This window comes from Coturnix japonica, chromosome 12, assembly GCF_054131305.1.
Source record: "Coturnix japonica strain WE chromosome 12, WE-NBRP24, whole genome shotgun sequence".
Taxonomy (NCBI): Eukaryota; Metazoa; Chordata; class Aves; order Galliformes; family Phasianidae; genus Coturnix; species Coturnix japonica.
The window spans coordinates 8,932,916-8,955,869 of record NC_140674.1 but is presented as its reverse complement, the minus strand read 5'-3'; the positions used below and the strand labels follow the sequence as shown (position 1 = coordinate 8,955,869).

The 22,954-nt window shown below is 40.0% G+C and overlaps 2 long non-coding RNA genes across 16 annotated transcripts in view; one reads left to right on the top strand and one right to left on the bottom strand.

Annotated features, from left to right (window-relative positions):
• The window catches only part of LOC107318060 (uncharacterized), a 213,050-nt gene extending 196,543 nt beyond the window's left edge, over positions 1 to 16,507 (top strand). For 6 of the 7 annotated variants that reach the window (XR_004308349.2, XR_014933546.1, XR_014933549.1 and 3 more), the window contains one exon: positions 1,394 to 16,507. This is a non-coding gene — a long non-coding RNA (uncharacterized LOC107318060). The remainder of the gene's footprint in view (positions 1 to 1,393) is intronic. The other variant, XR_014933548.1, reaches the window with a different exon arrangement.
• Positions 1 to 22,954, bottom strand: part of LOC107318059 (uncharacterized) — an 85,960-nt gene that overhangs the window by 29,360 nt on the left and 33,646 nt on the right. For 6 of the 9 annotated variants that reach the window (XR_014933538.1, XR_014933537.1, XR_014933535.1 and 3 more), the window contains exons 3-6: positions 16,504 to 16,675; positions 10,350 to 10,446; positions 2,772 to 2,909; positions 1,386 to 1,522 (exon numbers count right to left, since the gene is read on the bottom strand). This is a non-coding gene — a long non-coding RNA (uncharacterized LOC107318059). Of the gene's footprint in view, positions 1 to 1,385; positions 1,523 to 2,771; positions 2,910 to 3,717; positions 3,857 to 10,349; positions 10,447 to 16,503; positions 16,676 to 22,954 lie in introns of those variants that run through there. The other 3 variants (XR_014933539.1, XR_014933536.1, XR_014933543.1) reach the window with 1 other exon arrangement.

Sequence of the window (22,954 nt, the reverse complement as noted above, 5' to 3'; positions counted from 1 at the left end):
TCTGGTTGACTGAACTGTTTCCTAAAGGAAGTATTCATTCAGTCAATGTTCTAAGGGTTAAGAAAACAGAAACCCACAGTTTTTAGTGAGTTGTTATGTACGTTGCCAGGGGAACTGCAGCTGGAATGTTGAAATGTGTTGTTTCTCCCCAAACCCACAGGAGTGGAGCTTAAGTGTGTTGGTGTACTCTAATCCTTGCAATTAGCTTCTATGTGGTGGGGGGCTTATGGAACTGAATACGTGTTAGTTAGTAACACTAGGCAACATTCCCACCATTCTGGTTGGTACATACTCATTACTTATGTGAATTACAATATAAAGCAGAAAATGAAGTATATTAAAAGCCTCTTTTAGTGCTTCTCCCTGAACCCCATTGACTTCTTTTAGTAATACATTCTATAGAAAATAAAGATCTTCAAGGAACATTCCTTAAGACTTAGGTAGGAGAAATCATGAGGTTGATTGATCTTGACACAGGCCTATAGTATCTGTGTGCCTTACTCTCATGCAATTTTACTGGTGTATACTTGGGTGAAGTTCTATTGAAAATAACTGACAATGGAGGAAACAAATTTTAACCGTTTCCATTTTAATGACCAGGCTTATGGACTGCAGAAAATCTAATCAAACTCCCTTCACTGCCAGATCAATGGCTGTAAGAAAAATCTACATCTATATATCTGTAGAGTTCTACAAGAACTGGGAACAATTATGAGGTCCAAACCATTCCAAACCTTTCCATCACACCATCACTCTCAGCTATGGGTCCTTGTCTACCATCATGCTTTCTCACAGTGGCCTGCCAGTAGCACCTAGTTAAGCTAAACCTACCTGAGCAACACTGTTTGAGTCAAACATTTTTCAGAGCAGAAACTGATCCACATTTTGGTTAATGCATTTATTCTGCTACATGGTACAATCTGCATTCAGGAAAATGCTTTTAGTTTTGCATATGTGTATCCTCTTGTCACTCAACATAATTTTGTCTTACTGTACAAGATAAATGAGCCATTTCAAATTCCAATGGACATGGAAAACAAAGATTACTTCCTCCTTTGCAGTTGTCCTTTAAACATTTCACAGCCCTGTCTTTTCCTTTCTGTAAACTGTACAATGCTTTCCCAAACCATGGTCTCTAAACACCTGATTACTCTTACTGCCTTCTGAGACTCCAAAGGAGGAATGGCATCCTGAGCTATGGCTCTTGTGATGGACTACATCTCTTCATCTGATCAGCGCAGAGGTAGATTACAAACATTTTATCCACGTAAGTCCTGTGTATACATCCTACTGTGACATTTCTTTTTTACTTTTGTTTCTGCCTCAGTATGAAAACACTGACTACCAGGCTGTCTTTCTGCACCCATATAAAACAGTAAACTTACTCTTTCAGTATGTCTTCATCCTCCAGTTGTCCAAAGTAAGGATCATCTGAACTGAAGAACAAGGAAGGAGGCTGTCTTCAAGCTCTAACATTCACAGCAAGTAGAAAACCAGATCCATGTGACCAGCAATAAGAAACCTAGGGGAGAGAATTAAGGGCTTCTATCAAAGGTCAGAAGCCAAGGATCCTATTTCCACTATGATCAGAACAAACGCACAGTGCTGAAGGTAACGTGGGAGTGCTATCCGCTCGCTCATATTTTCCAGCAACAGTGCTGGCACCATTTGCATGAGACTTACTGATGAAAATAATGTTTTCAAATAAAGAAGACATAAAATCCTGATCTATGATTTCTGTACACTTTTGCTCCATATCATTTGATTCTGTGAAGCAAAGAAAGGCAACTCAAGAAGCATAAAATTTGGGTTTATTCTCTTACCATCATTTATGCTTCATAAATCTTCTACACAGCCTATTTAGACCAGGCACACTTCTGAAAGCACAAGGCTGCACTGAGGTGCATTGGCAAAAGGCAAACATGGCTTTCCTGCACTCTGCTTGGCTCAGGTTCATCACCCAGACTTATCTACACTTTTGTTTAGAATAGTCCCTAAGCAATCTCTTTAGATACCTAAAGTTTGAAAACAGAAGTTCTGATATGAGCTCAGTCTGCTATGTAGAAGACAACCTATAAAATGCAGAGGGAAATTGTAACCAAAGCCCTGCACTCAGAACAATTAATTCTGCAATAGGTACTAAAGTCCAGAATCCTAACAATACATGGGATACTCCTTACCTTGTTTTGTTTCTTGCCATTTGCAGGCACAAGGTATGGATGAGCAAAAAAACCTGCCTTTTCCCTTTTATTAGATGCAGGAAACTCTTTAGTTTTGGCACTGCTTCTATTTGTTATTCACAGAGTTTGTTTTTCTCTCAAGATTTTTGGGAGCTTTTTATTTCCTGTCAGAGTGTGGAGGAGAAAGCTGTTCTCCTCTGTAAGTTATGCGCCCCTTACGGTGCCCCTTAGTTACACAGCACAAGGAAAAGAGAAACAGAATCCATGGCATCATGCAGAAATGCCGCACTATATAGTTTGCCCTGGTTAAACATTTCCAGAAAGGGAATGAGACAACACTGTGGAGATCCTGAATGTATTTTGGCCATTGTGCTGCAGGGAATGCAGACATTTTGGGCTCAACATTCTGAATGAGTGCTGGATTCTGGGCAAATTTGGTTTCAGATCTGAGCTGCATAGGTTAGAATTACTTCCCATTTGTAACACTACAGAGTGTCTCCTCCATACCTGAAAATGGTATCTGGAGCTCTGAAAAGTGATACTTTGATGGTGTGGGAGAGCTTCTGTTCGATTTAGCCAGATTTCACTTACCTTTCTTGATCTTCATCCCAACAACTTAAAGTGTGCTTGCAGAATAATGCACAAAGTCTTGCATATACTGATATTTGTTTTCTAGTATGTAACTTGGTCATTTTCGCTTGTGCTTCGGGTGTTCAGAGAAGTATCAAACTGGAATGAAAAATTAAAAAGGTAATTTAATCTCATTTTACAAACCCTGCAAGAGGAAAGGTTTGAATTTTTGAATGAAGTCTGGGATTGTCTCACTTGGTGCTCCACACCCATTTTTTATTCACTTTATCTTGCTCTGAAATGTTCCAGTGAGGGAAGCTGAGTGTTGAATCCAGTCAGCTCCTTACAGCTGCAGGAGTTTTCTGAACTACACTTAGTGCATTCACGGGCAGTGGTTCCTCATCTAACAACAGGATGGATCAAACCACTGGATTGAGACAGCAGCTTACATGAAATCTGAATGCATCCTGTGACTTGTTTTTGCTGCTTTTTCTTTGCTAGCAGTATTTGAACCTTTGTCGTTCCTATGCGTGTGCCTGAGCAACTCACCTTCAAGATTACTTTATCATCTGTTTATATTTATTCTCCTTAAAGTATCATGCACCATTTACAGTTTCATGGACCTTTCAAAAATGACATAACTGACAAATTCCATGCAAAATGCTGGACAGTACAGCATCTTTCGGCTGTGCATTAAGCTGGGAGACAACAGGATTATAACAGCGTAAACAGGAAAAATCAACACTAAAAGCATACATTATTAATATAGTAGCAGAAAATATGTTTCTACAGCAAAGTTACTAGTGGTTAATAGAAAAGCCCTTTTCTGATCTGCAAGTAACATTACTGTAAACTAAGAATTATAGTTTATCTGCCGTTGTGTCAATTAATAACTTTCTTTCTATTATGTTCAATTAATTAGCTATTGGAAATAGAGTGAGGAAAGGATCCATGCAATGAATCAAACCTTTCAGCATGCCCAGCTGCTGGGGACGGGGGCATACATCTTCCTTTTCTGCAGCTATGTAGAGCAACAACAACAAGCGACGAGCCCGTGGCCTTTGGTTAGCCTCTGCATTTTTACACTAGGATTTGTTCAGTTGACATAAAATGGTAGCTGAGGCATTCCAAGCCATCACTACAGGAGGCCTCTACAGGGGGAAGCACAGACCCTAAACACACTCCCCAGAGCCCCCCTAACCAGGTTCAAAGAATGCAGCTTTAACCACTGCTCAGAAGAAACCCCCACCAACTTGTACAGAGGCCACCCTCTGCTCACAAAACCTAGTCCCTTCCCCGCAGGCATTCGGAATCCTTTGAAATGGAAAATTTATGCTGTACTGAAATAGTTCATACTATAATAAACAACTAGTGCCATCATTCTGCTGGTATTCAGAGCGCAGTTAAACCTGAACCTCATGAGAGTACAACATTTGGGGTGCAGAGGTGGGGCTTTGGGGTGCAGGCAGCTCACCCCGATATATTTTCCCAGCAGAGCAGAATTTACTGCTGTTCCCCCAGCTCTCTTGCCTTGCAGAGAAACCCCCTTCCCCCTCCCCATAGTTACACGGGGCACGGGGGCTGGTGGGGGATTATATAACTTATAGGTCAATTTGTTGTTTGGGCAGAAGCGCTGCAAGAACGTGGTATGTTGGCTGAAGCTGTTTGTTTGCTTAAGTTCTCAGAGTTCAATGAGGTCATTTTCTCATCTTCCCTGTGTTTTCTGTATTTTCCACAGACCTGCCAGCCTCAAACAACACCCTCTTTCTTCGCATTAGAAATGGAAACACGTCCTCTGCAGGAATTTTCCACTTAATAGCTCCTGCTTTCCTACCGGGGGCCTCAGTGCACCACCACTGCAATGCTGTATTTCTTTCCACTGCAGTTTGACATTTTGCAGCCAGAACAACGAGCGGCATTCACTCCATCCTGCTTTTTGAAAAGCCTATCTCTACAGGCACACAGAAAGCAGCCGGTGCAGCCATCACCACAGGGAAATGGCAGAAGTATTTAAGCATCATTACAGGTCACAAAGGATAAGGCATTGTTTCAGAATATTGATCTTTTATACGGTCTCATTTCCTTGCTCCTCCATTCTTCCACCCCAGCCCTTTTACATATACACACACACTAAAGTGTCTGCCCCACTCTCCTCTTACAAGCCAGGCTCTTGTTCTACACTTGATTATAGTTGTTTGCCTTTGTGAATTATTTCCTATGCATAACGTTTGCAAACTGTACATCAGGTTCTGATATCGCGATGAGCAGAAATGCAGATTGCAGATGATCTCCGCAGTAAACAAGGAGCCTGCTTTAAAATGCGCCGAGTGACCTGTCAGAAAGCAGCAACATTTGCAAAATGTTTACTGCTAAGATGCAATGATGTGGTCTGAAGTGCAGCAAGCTCAGGACTGGAGCAAAATGGGATCTCAGAGAGTCGGTCAAGCACAACATAGAGTGTTTTCTTTTCAGTATAATTATTATTTTTAAAGCTTGAGCTTTATTATAAATAACTAAAATGTAATTTTCCTTTGCTGTTTCTGTGAAATATTTGTATATTCCCTTACAGAAAGATAAATGTCTGGAGGTAAGCATCATTTATAGCTGGAAGGAAGGTTTCCCCTGTCTGCGTAGTGGTAGAGTCTCAGACAGCAAGGTCCCAGTAGGTCAGACTGGCACATTGAATTGCGTATCAAATGAAACTGGTATTCTGGAAAAAGGGTGGAAAGAGGAAGAGGGGTGTTAGTAAGGAGGTTGTCCAGGCCAGGAGGGTGGGCCACAGAAAGAAAACAAGGAAAAAAATAGGATTGATGATTTGCAGGACACCTAGGGTATTTCTTTCAGGGGGTATTACTTCCACTTTTAACCAGGAACAAGAGCTGGTAGGAAAAAAAAAGCGGCAGGAGCTGACAGCTTTGTGCTGATCAAAGGGAAGCAGCACTGAATGCCTGCCTTTGCTAGCTATTTATTAGAAAGAGAGAAGGGCTCCTTTGCCATTCTACTTGGGAGAGAAGGGATTAAAGATCAAAAAAGAAGGGAACTGACCTGACTTCTTTGTTCAGAAAATATTTCTCTTTTTTCCTTTTTTTTTTCTTTTCCTCCTGCATGCCATGCCGTCCACTATAAGACAAAACCCCCCTTTCTTTTCAGCGTTGCCGCCTTTCTTTACTCATTGAGCAAAATTTCTGGTGATGAACAATTCCTGCAGCATCTTTTTTTTTTTTCTTTTTTCTTTTTTTTTATGTTAAAGGAGGCCCCCTTTGAGAAAGCTTAGTTAACTGTCTTTTAGCCTGATTAACCTAGGAAATAAAGTTTGAATGCACTGCTGGGATTCTATTAGGGTTGTCAGTTCACGTAGATAACAGCAAAAGGTGTTAAAATGCACTTCACTGGTGCAAGTGATCTCATGTTGTAAAAATGATTATCCCCAGCAGAACAGGGAAGGATTAAGGGGCCACATCTACATCTGGGAGACTCTGTAAGTGTTATATTAGCATTAATTCACGCATTGATCACACGAACAAAATAAGCACGTAAGGATGGTAGCAAATGGTGCAGTGCATTAAACCTGCTCTTAAGACAGTGAAATGGGAGCGTCTCTATTCCTAGAACTGCAACAAAGCTGTTAAGCAGTTCCAATAAAATTGGGGAGTGCCTACTTGTATGATTGTGGATCGTTGTGGATTACCTGCCATGTAAAAACTGTTATCGAAACAAGACTCCCTCATTGCAGAGATTCTGAAGAATTGTGGGGTAAATTTGGTATACTATCTCTAAACTGACTAAACTACAAACTTCCCCTGAATTTCATCTCAGTGGCTCAAATGCTCACCTATATTCTCCAAACGTGTGTTACACAAACTAGAAGAGAACTGCTGCTTCTCACTGTGGATAAGAGTGAGGCGGGATGACTGTGCAAGCAAGGATGAGGTAGACAGTTAAAAAAATACAAACAGTGTTGACCAGACATTTGAATAACTCAGCAGTGAAGTGAATAGAACAAATAGAACACATAGAATAAACACAACAGCTGGAAGGGATCTTCAAAGATGATCTAGTCCAACTGCCTGATCACTTTAGTGCTAAGTTAAAGCACTGAGAGCATTAAAAGTGGGTATAAAGTATCAAAGGCATTGTACATGGGGCATCAACCACCTCTCTAGGAACCCTGTTCTAGAGTGTGACCACCTTCCCAGTAAAGAAATACTTAGTAATGTCCCCTGAACCTCCCGGGTGCAGCTCTGTGCCATTCCCACACATCCTGTTGAATTCAGCTGAATGCTAAATTCTGTTTCAAGTTAAGAGCAACCTCGAGTATTAAAATCATTAAAATCATATGTAACTAGATATGCAATATTTTAAAGCAAAAATTTTGATACTCTCTAATAACAAAACTAGACTAGCAGTTCAAATACATGGAGAAAATCATCAAGGTCTTTTCTGACCTACAGCCTTCAGCACTACCCAAAGAAATCCTTAAATGAAGCAAGTCCTCAAATGGAAAAAAAAAACGTGAATCTCAACAAAAAGGTATCATATTTGTGCTGTCATCTTTCAGCTATGCTACTTATTGGCGATCACCGTACCAGCACAGCAGAGACAAAAGTTTTGGTAAAAACTACTTTAGCACCACGATAGATGGTGAGAGCAAGACAAATTATTGACTTTACTGCTAAAAATATTATAGTTACACATGTTCAAATCTTGTCAAGCAGTTGCCTCTTTCATTCCTGTATTAAGGATTTCTTTTAGTGGATATTTGAAATATTGTATGTGTCTATCACCACAGCAGTGACATTTGTTATTTTGCTCATCAAAATGTCACCTGCCTATCAAGATAGCTAGAATAAGTAGGAGTGGGAACTCTCATGGAGTCATACACAGGCTTTTTTCTGCCAGCAGATGTATTATGAGAGGCACTTACATTGGCATGGAATTGCAACAGAAGTTAGCTTTCCTGACTGCAAAATTAAAGGAATTAGCAGTTGCCTCAAAAAGATGTTTCTGAAATTGCTTCACAACATTAAGGGAGGGGCAGTGGGACTGTTAGACCAGCCAGTTCCTGACAATAGAGGCTTGTTCTCATAGTAGCTCATATTTGTAAAGGACATTGAAGATGAACAGGACTCCGTAAATGCTTTTTAAGTACTACAGCATTTTGAACATTCTTAGCTAGAACACTCAGTTGCTCTAAAAGCCTGAAGAAAACCTTAGCCAAGGGCCTAGTAAGGAGCCAGGTGACAAAAGAGACTGGAAATAAGGATGCTAGATAAATGGAAAGCAAATTCTAAACAGTGAGGTAAAGACAAAATGAAATGCCAAGCCTATAAAAATACAGGAAGGTTTTTGGAAACGACACCATTATGACAAATCATCAACAGTTGTTTAAAGTACACTGTATTTCTCCACCTACCCCTGAGTAGATCTTAAGTACCCTTCAACGCCTTGGAGTCAGATTTCATGCCAAAATGTCTGTGTTACTAGTTTTGCAAGTGCTACCACTAATTGAAACCACGTAATACTGCAGTTCTAAAATAAGGCAGGCAGGGCATCCCTGCTGAAAAGCTACCCAGCAGGACAAACCCTTTGTTCTCTTCTAAAATGAACTAATTCAAGGAAATGTTGTCTAAATCGTTACAACTAAATGTATGCACAATCTCCTCTGTAACATCCCCCCACCTATAATTTTCCTTGGTAGTTATCAAAGGACTTCACTTTTCTTGTCAACTGCAAAAATGGTTTTAATATGCACACTTGTCATTTCTAGGTGTATAAATTTTGCTTTTTCCAGAGATCTTACATGGCACATATTGTGATCACCTGTGGGTAGGGTGGTTAATTAGCAGAGTCCAAGGCTCATTTTATTTCATTTATACCAGAGAAATTTAAACCAGGAAAATGATCACAGGCACAACTCAGTAATTTAACTCCCTCCTTTCAAGGCTGATTTAGTAATTGTATTTTAGTTGAATGTGTTCAGGAAGCACTTATACTGCTTGTTTTCCTCAACCACATAGTCTCTCCCCCTTCCCAGCTCCCCTCCACCCTGACTCTTTGTCTTTCTGGATAGTGTTAGCTGCCTCCATTTAAGAAATTAGAAAATTGCAGCTGTCATTATTTGGTTGACTGTAAGATCTACAATATACAGAAAGAGTTAAGTGGGCTGGGGGTTTGCCTCCCCATATACTTATAGCAGTACTTCCATTTGAACTAAAAGAAACGGGTAACAGACAGACCTCTGTTGTCAGGGCTGGGATGCCCATGTGGATCTCTGCAGTGTGTATATATGAGCATCCCTTGAGACCTGGCTTTTTAAACCTCAAAAGGCAAAAACCTCATCAATGTTATTAGCAGTAACTGAATAACATACATGATCACTAGTGTAACAGGTAGTATGGCTGTGGCCCAGACCCGAACTGCCCATATTAAAGAATGTTCCCCGTCGTAGTGGATGGAAAAACTGATCGTTGGGTGTAAATGGTAACTTGCATCTACCTAATTTGCAAGCTTGATAATGAAGGCCTTGTCCACAGTGTTCCCCTTTTAAATCTATCACTTTGGATACTGACTTCAAGATACACTGACTCCAAGATTTAGGAGGATTTCTGGGGATATAATGACTTACAGAATCTTTTCTTTTTATTCCCTCTAAACAGTCATTAGAAAAACAAGCCTGTGGTAACATCAAGATTCCAGAAAAGTATTGTACAGTTCTTCAGTTGGAACTGCAAAGTAGAAGACAAATAGCACTTCCTTTCCAGTCCTCCCAGAGGTCTGACCCTAACTGATGCTAAATGATACCCAATTAACCATGTTCTCATCACACACACAATACAATTAAATAGCCTTTGAGCAATGGGAAATCTTTTGTGGAATATGGAACTTGAGGGGAAGGGAAGGGTTTTCTTTAAAACAAGACAAATGTCTGTGGATTTTGATTGAACTTACTATGTGCAATTAAGGATTCTCTTTTCACCAAAAAACTGTAGCTCTCATTAAGTCATTAACTGAAAAGAAAACCATGAATTATGCCTAAGAAATCCAAGGGTCAACTTTTTTTTCTGGTCAGTGACAACCAAAGTGCACTGTAGCACTATTAGCCTCAAATTTTGAGGAAGAAGCCTGATATTTGATTGCTTTCATTCTACCTTACTATAGCCAGTTCCTGAACACAGCCAAGGGTTGCATATTGCTTGTCTAGATTAATGGGTGAGTTATCAGAATGCAAGATATAAGACAGCCACCAAAGAATTAACGAGCAGAATTTTGAAAGCTGAGGAAGCCTTCACAAATCCCCAAAATAAAGAGCAATCTGTTCTTGAATCTTCTGGAGTGAATTGTTAGGGCATCTGTTGCTATGAGTCTTAAAGCAGAGTGAATAGACAGAGAGATTCAGATGCACGAGCTATACTTAATCACCAAATAATAACAGAAAGGATCTCCTTAAAAACTCTCAGTGAGATTATGCTCAAATTAGCTACACATTCAAGTTTTAGAGCAACAATTTCCTCACTTCTATTTATGGGAAAATTGTAGTATTTATACCAGCCACAGAACTTCCTGCATCACATGGCACAGATGATTATCTAATTTACTCACCCTCTATATTGCTTCATCCATGGTCATGTTGCAGATTTTTTTCACTGTGGAGCTCAGAAAATGCGAAGCTCGTCTCAAGGTCCCCTCCTGGATAACACTTGGGAGTGAAGAACAGAAATTTTAGCCTGATGCCTAAACAAGTGTTTTGCCTTTAAGACTTCATGTATCAGTCCGAGCTATATGTATCTGCTTACTGCTTTTTTCACAGTGAACAGTGACAGAAAGATGGACAAGAGTTTGATTTTTATGTAGTTCTTTTCACACTGAAGTTATTCCACTAGATGTAGGCAAGCGGTGTGCCTTGTCAGGGGCTGCTAAGTGTTTTTACTGGATAAGCAGAATAAAGCAGTCAATTTGTGGGTAATGATAATCTTCATAAAGCTCCAGGCAATGACAACTTGCTTCAATGGGATAGTAGAAAAAACCTGGTGGGGGACTCAAGGGGTAGCAGTATATCCCCAGTTTTTTTCTTCTCTTCTTTCCTCTCTCACTAAAACTCTTTAGTTCTTGGAACCAAGGGAATAGTAACCTCCATTTTGCCTTTCATCTCCTCCTTAAAGTACCTTTTTCTCATTCAGTCAGACATAAAATACTACACTTCACTGAATAAATGATGAAATATTGCAGGAGTGTATTTCACTAGTATTAGATGCCTAAACATGTAGTTAGGAGCACAGCAGGAATTTTCAAAGGAGAAAGCAAGAAGGTAGTCAGTGTGAATTAGGAGCATTTCTGTTCTTTTTCAACTGCTCACATGACTTCAAAGAAACAGAACCTGAAACATCTTGCTGTATTTCCTCCTGAGGGTCACAGGTCCAACAGCCATTTCTACAGGAGAAGGGCTGAATCATTTTGGTTAAATTAAGAGGAAGCTTGAATATTAATTACAAGCAGACGAGCTTCTATTTCTGAAGAGGTACTGGGCCTATTCAAGTTTACACTGTTTACTGCAGAACAAGACCCATCTCTGGCACTCATGGTAGAAGTCCCTGAAAACATCACACAAAGGTTGCCTGTGAGGTCCCCAGATAACGATGCACTTGTGATATACACTTAAGTTCTGGGCATTAATGAAAATACAGTTAGGTTCAAAAATGCTCAGAGCAGCAGCAATTACTTGATAAATTCAAATAATTATAGGTTGCTGTAAAAATAATGTAGTATTCTACTTTTCTACTTACATCCACAAAAGGTGACTCCTATACCATCTACCATCCCACCCTTCCTCTTTGCTTTGAGTCACAATTAGTACATATTTTCATAACAAAAATAAACATCTCCTCCTGTCCTCCCAACTGTGCTTCCCACCCAGATTCCATTATGAATTAGGACAAGTATGTATGTTCAAAATAACAAAAAAAAAATATGTCTTCCCTCTCCAGCCCTGTCGCCTTTTCCACCCATCACCTCAGGTTTCACTGAAATATTTCCTGTAGGGCTCTAGCACTGTTGCTGAGCTGAAGATGCCAAGTCTATCCCATTTCTGCTTGAAAACTTTGAGAGCAATACATGATGAGAGCACCAGTCTGCAGTGTCCAGAGTCTCTGTCACACTTGTTTAAAACTGGCACAAGAGGACCAGGCAAGCTGGATGAAGACCTAATAGAAAATCAGAAGGGTGAAGGTCATACTTCATGAATCTGAAGGGGTTTACACTATGAAGCTTAGTTTGCTGACAAACAGGCCATTGCAGAAGCATTCCTGCTGTGAACACAGAAACCATTTAAGTATGGTGGGGAGAAAGAATATTCTAGCTGGGCAAATATGCATATATTGTTCTAGAAGGATTAAAAAGTACATGCCAAGAAGAGTTATCCATTTAGGAGTCCCTTCACTATGCCAACAGAAAATTACAGACATTCAGTAGGTTGACATAGCACCCCCAGCCATCTTTTTGTGCTGTAAGTATGTAATCTGGTTGAAAACATCACACATTTTTTCCCATAATACAAATTATATTTACATTCAACACCTTTTCCCATGCCTTAAAAAATTTTCTCTGTCATTCAGTTGAGTCAGCTCCTACCTTACACCTAAGAACGTTCTGGAATAGGCATATTTGTTTTTATAGGTTATTGATAGAAATACTGGAAACATTTGAGTAATGTCTGTTTTCTGAGATTTTTCTGTACTGTTTCTATTCAATAACATTGTCTGATTTCCAAGTCTAACATGGCATCACCTTTTAAAATCTGACCAAGGCTTTTTCAAACTAAATCTTGCTTCCTACATCTCTGCTTTTGGGCTCTGAGCTATTACTGAGTCTTTATCACACTGCTGAGCTGAAACTTAGTTTTCAGCCTTCTTTTAGCCTTTTAATGGCAACCGGGGTAGCTACCCTAAAGACAAATGATCTGGCTGTATTGGTTTGAGGTCCAAAACAGGCCCCTCCCGAACACTTTACTATAAAACTTTACCCCACATGGTTGAGGATGCTCTCATTTCAAGTGACCCATCAACAAACGAGAACCATGACCACAAACAGCTGGAGAGGTTCTTGCTCCTTTAAACAAACTTGACAGATGCAGAAATAAAGTGATTTTGAGCTCACCTGACCCAGGGGACTGCATTAATAAGCACCAGGCCACAGACACTGGCTCAGTTAGCTGCTGGCTGAAATGGCATGTTATATACAAAATTGCTTCATATGGAGTTCCCTGTTCCTACTGTCCTATGTTAACACATAGAATTTCAGATAAGGCTGATACACTTTCTCAAGGGCAAAGCCTGAGCCCATTTAGGAAAGCAGCCTCATCCTCTAACTCTGTCAAGCATATGGACAGGCAGGTGCAGCAGCATTTCCTTTCTTAACAAAAAACAAACCTTGGTCAAAATAATATATTGTCACTAGGAAATATTCAGCTCTGATCTTACTGTTAATTACAGTTGTTCATGAGGGTATTACCTAGCAGTCCAGAGGGGACTAACACAAGACATGCAGCTATTCTTGTACATGTATCACTACTCCATTGTCTATTCCATTGCTTTGTGAGTACTGTAGATAATTTGTATTAAGTTGCTCAGGCTTGTGCTGGCTGCAAACACAAGGGTCAATAATCTTGCTAAAGGTAGGCCCTGATTCTGTATGGTGAATAGTTAATCATCTGCATCCCAGCTTTCTATTGCTTAATCTCACAACCTGCCCACCATCTTAGTGGCCCCAATATCTACCAAAGAGTTTGTCAGATAAGAACAGTTTGATCTTTAAAAAATAAGAGCAGATGGCAGCTTGGCTAGGGATGAGTGCTTCTTGTGTACCCTGCCTTTGTGCTTCAGGAGGGTGAATCTCACGAACACAGCCTGTCTCACCACAGCCCCCCATCCCTGGAGGATGAACTGTGTTTAGCAGATCACCTATCTTTCAGTTTGTGTTAATCTCTGCCCTGGGCACGTCAGCTTGGAGGCAGCACTAATCAGACAAGTAGCAGCTGAGAGCAGGGGGGCAGCATGGCAAGTGGCCAGCTAGATGGGCTTGAATGGAGAGGTGGAAGGGACTATAGGCTCTCTATAGCAGTGCAGATACTACATTCTCAGGGCCGTATGGCACAAATGCTTCAGACTGAGCCTGCTAATAGATCTTTCACTGCAGCCAATAGTCCAAACCATGCTATTCAATAACTCCTTTGGTAGAAAGGTCAGGACAGGGTTTCCTATGTTGGGCACAAGATGATGCCCTTAAAGTAGGATGAACGTATGCACAAACTATCTTCATCCTGATCTCAATGCTAAGAAGAATGTTTAGTGGTGGAAGTGACCCAGCAAGGAGTACGATGAGGAATCCTAAAACTCAGAGTACTTGGTTATCATCTCTAAGGAACAGGCATTTACTTATGCTGTTGCTTTTCTGCCTGTGTTCAGGCACACAGGAATGCAAAGTCTTAGGCAAAACATTTTGGTATTCCTATAGACATGAGAAGAGAACTCTGTGCTCAACCCATCATGAAGAAAAACATATTTGTATTTGTACCAACTGAAACTGCTCAGGGATAACACTTTTTTTCATTAACAGTACATTTTGCCAGCATAAAATTAATTCTAAGCTCATATCATACCTTGGAGAGATAAGGCACAGGGTAGCAGAATTTCTCCTTCTATTTGGCTGTTAATTTTTTATTTGGGCAATGCTGAAAACACACTAGATGCTGTACAAGCATGCCCAGGAGGAGAAAAAATAGATATACTGAATCATTTACAGAGAACAGGTTGGTGCAGACTTTCTGCTGGAGTAATCAGGCAAGGGAGAAAGGATTAATGCCTCTTCATTATTAAACTTTGGTATGCTTGTCATAACCTTCTACCAGCGTATGCATTTACTGACTAAAACCTGGCTACCAGATGGCATTATTTGGCTTTGCCTATGCTTCTGAGACACCCTAGTATCTCCTTGTATCCTCTCCAGAACCCCTTGGTGTGTTGTTACACAGCAAGAAGAGTGAGTCTGGCACCTTTCATTAGCAAACCATGCAATAAATAGCACAAGATCCACAGGAACAAGCTGATGCTGTTTAGATGCTCATTTAAGTCTATCATTTTTCTGGCTGATCTTCTCTGGATTTTAATTTATAAAAACATTTCATATGTCTATTTTAATTTCAGAATTTGTTTTTCCTTTTGCCTTCTTGCATCAAGAAAAGTAGGCATAAAAGCTTCAGTCATTTCTCTCACATTACTTTTCTGTATTATAATTCTAATGCCAGTATTAATTGAAGTTAACCTCTATATAACCGCTGATATAAATAGAAAGCAATTTGGCCCCAATATATCTTCCACCATCTTCCAAATATTTATATCCTGCAGTGTTTTTGGTCCTCTGCCTCAACCCAGTCATACCTGTCAGTATTTTTTTGGTTTTGCACACATTATCAAAAATCATTCAACAAAAGTGACTTTTGTAAGCAGAATTTTCACCTATTAAGTCCCTGTGAAGCAAATTATGAGATTAAGAAGTTGTAGTGTTTCATAACCAGTCGAGCAATCAACCTTACATGCTACAGATAGCTCTATTTTAGTTCAATTTATATTCTTCTTATATTCTCTATTCTTCTCAGTCCAGGACAACCCTTTATTAGCAGTAAGTGCTGCTGTGAGCTCTGCCTTCCATCTCCTATCTGGCTGAAGTATATGTGGCATCCATGTGAGGCCCCATAGCCTCTCCAGCTCTTCTCCTCAGAGGTGGCTCCTTTGAAACCCAACCAGGACTTCTGCAAATACTGGTTGCTCCAAAGAAGTGTATGCTTGGAGCACAGACTCTGCATTAGGAAAACCCCTCAGTAGGATCTATTTAAGATTATTTCATGATGGCTTGTTATTACCTAATATTAAATGTATAAAAGGAAAATCCATGGTCTTTTGCATGTACATATAAGGAAGGACCTTGACATCTTGCTCCCATGGGTTGCATTGTCTCTTGCAGGAAGTCTCTTCAGACAGGATTTGGTGCAAACTACAGCACACTTTCACACACATTTCCCTCCAATCTTGATTCTGTTTTCTGTAGCTAAATCTGAAGGACCTGGTTACAAAACTTTGAAACTGTATGGTTCCATTTAGCAGTTCTTCCCAGTAATATCTGTCACTCTACCACGCCTGAAAAGTCTTACAGCTAAACTGCACACAGCCATCTGAAGACGAAGCAGTGAACATAGGATCTATAACTTTTCAATTATTGTATTTCTACAATGCAATTGCTTGCTCACTTAAGTAAATAATGCAAATGAGCACAATAAATCCCTGCAATAACATCATACTCTACATACAAAACCACATTTGTCACCTACATTTGAATTCTTCTAGTGATATTAGAGAAATCCAGTGACAGGAAGAAAAGGAATAAACTTTATTAACTTGGTCCCTCGGTACCCCTATGGGACCAGGTTCTGCCATCATCTGTGCTTGAACATTTGCTTTTTTTCCTCTTATTAATCCAAGATGGAGCTTTGGACAAAGGTAATCATTCTCCCAAAATATACCACTACATAGAGTCGTTCCTTGTAAGGAAAAGAAACAAATGTTGCCTTTTTTCTCTCTCACCTAATAATTCAGTGCTGCATTGTTTCTTTCTTCCCAGTAAACGCACCATAATTTCTCCATCTGTTGTACTTCCTAGGTCATTTAAACTGACATCTTATTGAAACCCAATAATAAATAAGACAAACCTCAGATATTTGTGCTGATGCACGAGCAGTATGAGAGGCTTCTTGCAGCTTTCATCTGTTAGTTTCTCTAAAGTCCACAAGGTGGGGTCTGCAGTGACAGAACTGATAATTGCAGGTAAATTTTCTTCATCCCTCGTCTTGCTTGCAGGGCAGTGCTAGGCAGCAACAGAGCCTGGTATAAAAAGTAACATGCATAGTTGAAATTAGAAGACATTTGTTACTGCTGGAGACCCTTTGCTAGAAACCATCTTGGTTGTATCACTCAGTGTAGCAGAAGAAAGTATTCCATTTATTCATAGAATTTGTATATATGCACAACTAATACAAGTAAATAAATCTGCTGTATAGGATCTCTCAGGAAACCAGGAAATAATATATTAACTGAAACCAATGGCAAAGACCTGATGAGACGCTCTTCCCAGTGGAGAACGTCACTCAAACAAGCAGGGACAAATCTGTACAATCAGGGCTTGGACTGATCCCCTCTGTGCCACAAATGTTATTGCAGCAGCCCTCACACTGTCCTTCTCTATAGAGTACTCTGTGCTGTTGCCTGAGAGTGTCATTATATGATTCACACTGGTAGCATCTCTCATGCAGCTGTCCTTGCAACACAGATCTCTTTAGAGATGCGAAAGTCTTTGCTGAAGAGACACACACAAAGCCCCCAGATGCATAAAAGGGCTGAGAAAACTTCTCTTGGTGAACATAAAGGGAGTTTACCAGTGACGTCAGTGAGGTCAGGCTCCCACCTCTAGTTCAAGCAAGACTGAAAAGACTGAGATCAGGTGATTGGGGAATCATGCGAGAATTACAGCCACCAGACAGAAACACAGTAAGCTGCCATGTAAATCTTTGGTGTAGCAGGGGACCAATGACTATCAATTCAGTTTTATGAGCATATATTTATTTATTGATGCCACCATTTCAAGACAGAGCTTACATGTCCTAAGGAAGTACTGCAAAGCTCTCACACCTTGTTATACAGATGCATGTAAATCTGTCATGTATAGTAAATGAACTCAGAAAGATTTATTTTGGAAGCTGCCTTTCCAGCCTCTTCTAATGTTAGCTCCAAGCAAACATGCAAACAAAAGCCTCTCAACCACATGTGGAGAAGCAAGTAGTTAGTAGCATTTATACCACCTGTCCTAGGGAGCTACTTTGAGCCCATGTGATGTGCCAGCAGCAGAAAGGTCAGAATGAAGATGCTGGCAAGTGGGATGGCAGGGTCATATTTTAGCAAAGACTGCAACTGTGCTACTGCATCAAGCTTTTGGCTCCCCTGTCTGTCTGAGTCCTGGGACTGCTGCTTGGCTTGGGCACAGCACACAGGAGTGGTACTGCACCCTCCTGCAAGCAAACCTGTGCATGATGCAGAGGAGGGGGGGGGGGGGGGGGGGGGCAGCCTAGGAGGGGGTCTGATAAAGAGGAGTGAGGAAGTAGTGCTCAGCTTATAGAGCAGGAAACACAGGCACAAAGAGCAAGAGCAGGTCACCTACTTCAGCGGCTCTGATGGCATCCCAAAATAACAGACCCTGAGAAGAGCCAGAAGCGTAAACGACCAAGGTAACCAAACGCAGGGCCTGAAGCTCAACTTCAGGTAGCAAACAGGAGAGAAATCCCAGAATTCTGCAAATTCTGAGCAAGTCCTAACATCATTTCTAGTCTGGACTTACTCTTTCTAGCACACACTGATTTGAATGAATAAGCTAACAATTCCCTAATTAACGCCTGGGGAAAGGTTCTTTCTGAAGAGCCCCAGACTGCCTTAATTTTCAGGATGATATTCATCCATGGCACAATGACTTTGCAGTACAATTTGATTAATAAGTCAGAGACAGATCACACCTGACAGATGCATCAGCAAATATGAAAAGACCTTCCCCATCATCAGACTTGCCCCAGTGTTGAAGAGAGAGACACGACCAGAAATATTTTGACTACCTGTATCTCCATGGGTTACTCTACATTGCCAAAAGAGTAATTTCCAAAGAAGTACAGATTCACCAAATTTTAAATGTGAGTCTTCCTGTGGTGCAAACCACTCCCAATCAGAGAGAGAAAAGGAAAAACAGTGAATCAAAAATGTCACTTTTTTCAATTTCAAGTATAGAACTGTAATAGTTCTGCTTTCTGATATATTCCAGGGTCCATATTTTGTGTTCCAGGGTGGAAAAAAAATGAATCTGAAGTCTTTAAAGTTATCATAGAACAGATACCATTGTTGTTCTCTGGCAATCTACATTAAGCAGGCTTGAAGAAATGAGAAATGTAAAGAAAAAAGAGAGGTATAGGCAGCTGAGAAGTATTACTGTACACTTAATTCAGGAAAACAATGCTCTGTTGTCATCTCCCTGACTCCAAAGACTCTAATATCTTAAGTGCAACACATTACATCTTTGGAACGAAATAACCTCAGACAAGTGAGGACCCATCCATAGATCATCTAATAATATCACAGCAGAGAGAAAGAGACTTTTCTTTTTCAAGTTGCCTTTATCTCTCTCCAAATAGCTGTGCAGATGCATAGCCCAGCCAAGCAACTCTGCAAATATTAACACTTGTGAATAGTTGATAAATTCTGCAAAAGCCAATGTCTCTACTAGCTCTGCAATAAATAGAGACTGGAAATGATCAGATTAATAGCTGCAGTGTTGCAGTCGAAAGCCAAAAGCCAGAGACTTTTTATAATGGCAAAAAATGTAAGATGGCACCTTTTAAACATTTTCATGTTTCTGAAGAGAACTTTCATGCTGTTTCTCAGCTTACAAAACCATTATTTCTGGAGGACTTATCATCACCTAGCTCACCAGCTGGTGGGCGGGCCAGCCCTTCACTGTTGGCTTGTCTTTAAAGGATGGCATCAAAATCAGTGAAGAAAGTGGCAGTGATTGCTAGTACAATTTCCTGCTTTAAATACAATGAATAAATCAGCATACAGAGTGAACTAAAACAGAATAGTAATCAGGATAGATGGTAAGCTTGCTGCCTGTCTTTCCATGCCTGTCCTAAGCTGTTCCACTGGCCAGTGGGGCTGAAAGCCCTTTGGAACCCAGGATGTATCCTGCAAATATCCTGAAGTCCTTGTCACATTTACAGTTCTGCATTACTATTAAAGCCAAGTTGCAGATTGCAGTGCTGTGCAGAAAATTAAATGCTTACCAAAATAAACAGGACTGTGGAGCTCAAACACAGTGCCTCTCTGCTCTGTTCCATTTTAGAGTATATGTCCTCGTCCCTCGTTTGTACAGCAGAGTACCCCTGATATGCAGCTGAAGTCTTTGCAATTGCTACAAAAAGCATCTTATCACATATACTATGAAAGACACTAACAGTGAGGCTCTATAGATGTGCTGTAGTATACCAAGAGAGAAACAAAAACATGCAGTATAAATTTATTTTTGATATCAGTCTGAGAAATAATGCAAGTTATTTCAACTCGCCCTTGGAATTACTGCTCCAAAGGAATCTACTAAATCCTGTGCATTTCTCATGTGTCTATTTGAATATGAAGATTCAACAGCATGAGGCTACATCTGTTCTAAAAAAAAAGAAAGATCAGGGCTTGGCATCTTGGTGTTCACTGTGCTACAATTTGTTGGGCTCCTTGCAATGCTGCTAAGATCTACACTTTTAATACTGGCTAGTAATACTGCCGTTTTTAGATTGTAAGCCTAAATTGCCATACAGATGCTGGATGTTCTGAGAGTGAGTGCTCTGAGCTGCTTTGAAAAGCCTTAAATGAAAATTCCAATATTATTTTGGGAGGCACTCTAGAATTATAAACTACCTAAAGAAATGAGTATTTCAAGTGCTCCTGAAGATAATAGTGCTTGAAAACCTCATGCAATAGTATTCTGAGATTCAGAGCTTACTTCCCGTTATATCTCCCTTCTAGAGTTGATAAAACATTATCTGCTACTTTCAGAATTCATGAGAGGCTCTATGAGACTTAAAAATATCATGAATTTGGAGTTGCTGAGCTGAGTCAGACACCCTGTTGCTCCGTTGAGAAGTCTGAATATAAACTAAGATCTGATTTATTCAAAGGCAAAAAACACTCTATTTTTTTTCCATGTATGTGAATTTTGCAAGTCATCCCAGTACTTTTGGGTAATGCTACACGATCTGAACCAGAAGGGAGACTGCAGTTGTCTGAACAAGCAGAGTGTAGTTTCAAGCAGAATTAAATTAGAGATTCATGGAAATGGCTTCATTTGAACTTGAAAACCTCGGTTAAAAAAACAAAAGGAAAAAAAAAAACAAACAACAACAACAAAAAAAAAAACAGCTCCCAAAGAGCTCAAATTCAAAAACACAAAACTAGAGAAGCAGGTGCTGTTAATTGCTGTTTAGCAGTACTTTTTGTCACTGGCTTCACATTCCTATTACAGTGGATACAACAAGCAGCCAGTGTAACATCTGAGCTTTGCACTGTTCATCTCCATCCACTTGACTCACTGTTGGCCATCTAAAACCACCATGTCTAAAGCTTGTTGCCTGTGCAGCCTTGCTACTCATTCCAAATTGACTGAAATGTCCTGAAAGAATAAAATGAATATACCTTTGGAAGTACTAAAGTTATTTGAGATAATTGTCTCCATAGATTTGATGAAAAGCTGAGTATAATTCAAATTCAGACACAAACAACCACCTTAGAAGGTGCGCATTACTACTACTTTCTTCTATTTTAGGTCGGTCCTGAGTATGATTGATTTCATCTGGTAGAATCTGCGTTATCGCTAACAGAAGTATGAATTCCTCCCCAAGTGCACAAACTTCACTGCTTTAAAAATTAATTAGTGAATAACTGTTTAAAATAATTTTAAAGGAGTTTCAAAGCTGCAAAATGGAGAATTTGTTGAAATTGGCACATATGAGGATCTGCTTTATAAACACTTGAATATGTAGAGAGTACTGTGTGACTTCTCTGATGAATAACAACTGAGCAGCACAGCTTGACTTTCAAATATTCATAATCAATTCATTAAATAAGGAATGAATGAGAGAAAATTAGGATCACAGATACTCCACAAACAGAGGGGAAAGCTAAATGACAATTCTGATGTGTCCTCCCAATATTTTCATGAGAAAACTATATTAATATTTAATGCCTATATTACCTTTTTCAGTCTGGTCTAATTCAAGTGAATTTTCCCTCCCTGTGAAATGTCTGCTAATAGAATACTAATGCTACTGGTAGTTGCCTGCTGTACAATACTAATGCCACTAATAGTGGCTTGGTATACTGGGGAAGGCAGGAGTTAATGTTACTAATGTCTGCATCTGAAGATGTTATTCTTAACACTGAATTGGGGAACGTTGTAACCATGTAAATTCATACACTAGTGCGTTAGAAATGGAAGCAGAGTGTCAGAGTGAGCTATTTAATCTATCTACATCAGTACATAATCTCACAGATGGCAAACAAGCCCAGATTTGAGAAACAGACTGTGAGCAATACTGATACTAGAGAAAAGCATGTCCCTAAAATGGCAGAAGCTGAGGTGTCTAACAGCAACATCAATACACTGAGATTCTATTTAGCCTGAGTTGCCAGAGATGTGCCCTGAGCTGCCAGTTGTTTTTCCTAGGTCTGTGACCCACTCTGGGGTCAGATGAGATGTGATGTGCCATTCTCTCCCTCTGAGCAGTCTCTGCTAAGGATCTCCAGTGCAGTGACCGAGTAAAGCCTTCCCAATGTAGGAGGTTCCTGAAGGAACCCGTGCCTCCTGCTCTCAAGCACCTGGGTTTTAATGACTGCCAGGTCTTTTAAGCCTGCAAGCAGAACTGGGCCTCAGCCTTTACTACTTCCAACCATGTGTTTCAAGAGCAGATATATACCAACCTAGGATTGTTTTAGCTCCGTCCAGATCAATGTTACCAAATGCTAAGGGATCAACTCCCTTCTACAACTTTAGAAAACTAATAGGATTTGATGTACTCTCTTGATGGGAGGGAACACATCATTCTGCTTCATGCCATTTCTTTGCAGCTTAGAAGATGCAAAGATGAAATGTCCAGGGAAATAAGCATTTAGAGTTGCCAAGAAATTCATGAAGAAATGAAGGGCACCACCTCACATTCACACGCAAATATCATGTATACAGTTAAAGGAAATGAATGCTTAATGAATGCATTGAAGGTTATTTTAAGTGTCTGCTGCTAATGAATCCTCAGGCTGTTTTCTGATCTCTATAGAAATGACTGACTTTAAAAACAATGCTTCTATACTAAGATGTTTAAAAACAAACTTCAATACAATGCCATGAGGACAGGACACAAAACAATGCACCTGTGAGATATCTCTAACTGCAGGAAGAAATGCCAGCAACAGGGGAAAAAGAAAGATCCTGAAAAAGCTAAAGTATAACATAAAGACCAGACTTGGTATTCAAATGTCCTCAGGACTTCCTCGAACTCTAAATCTCTTTGACAAATCCAGTTT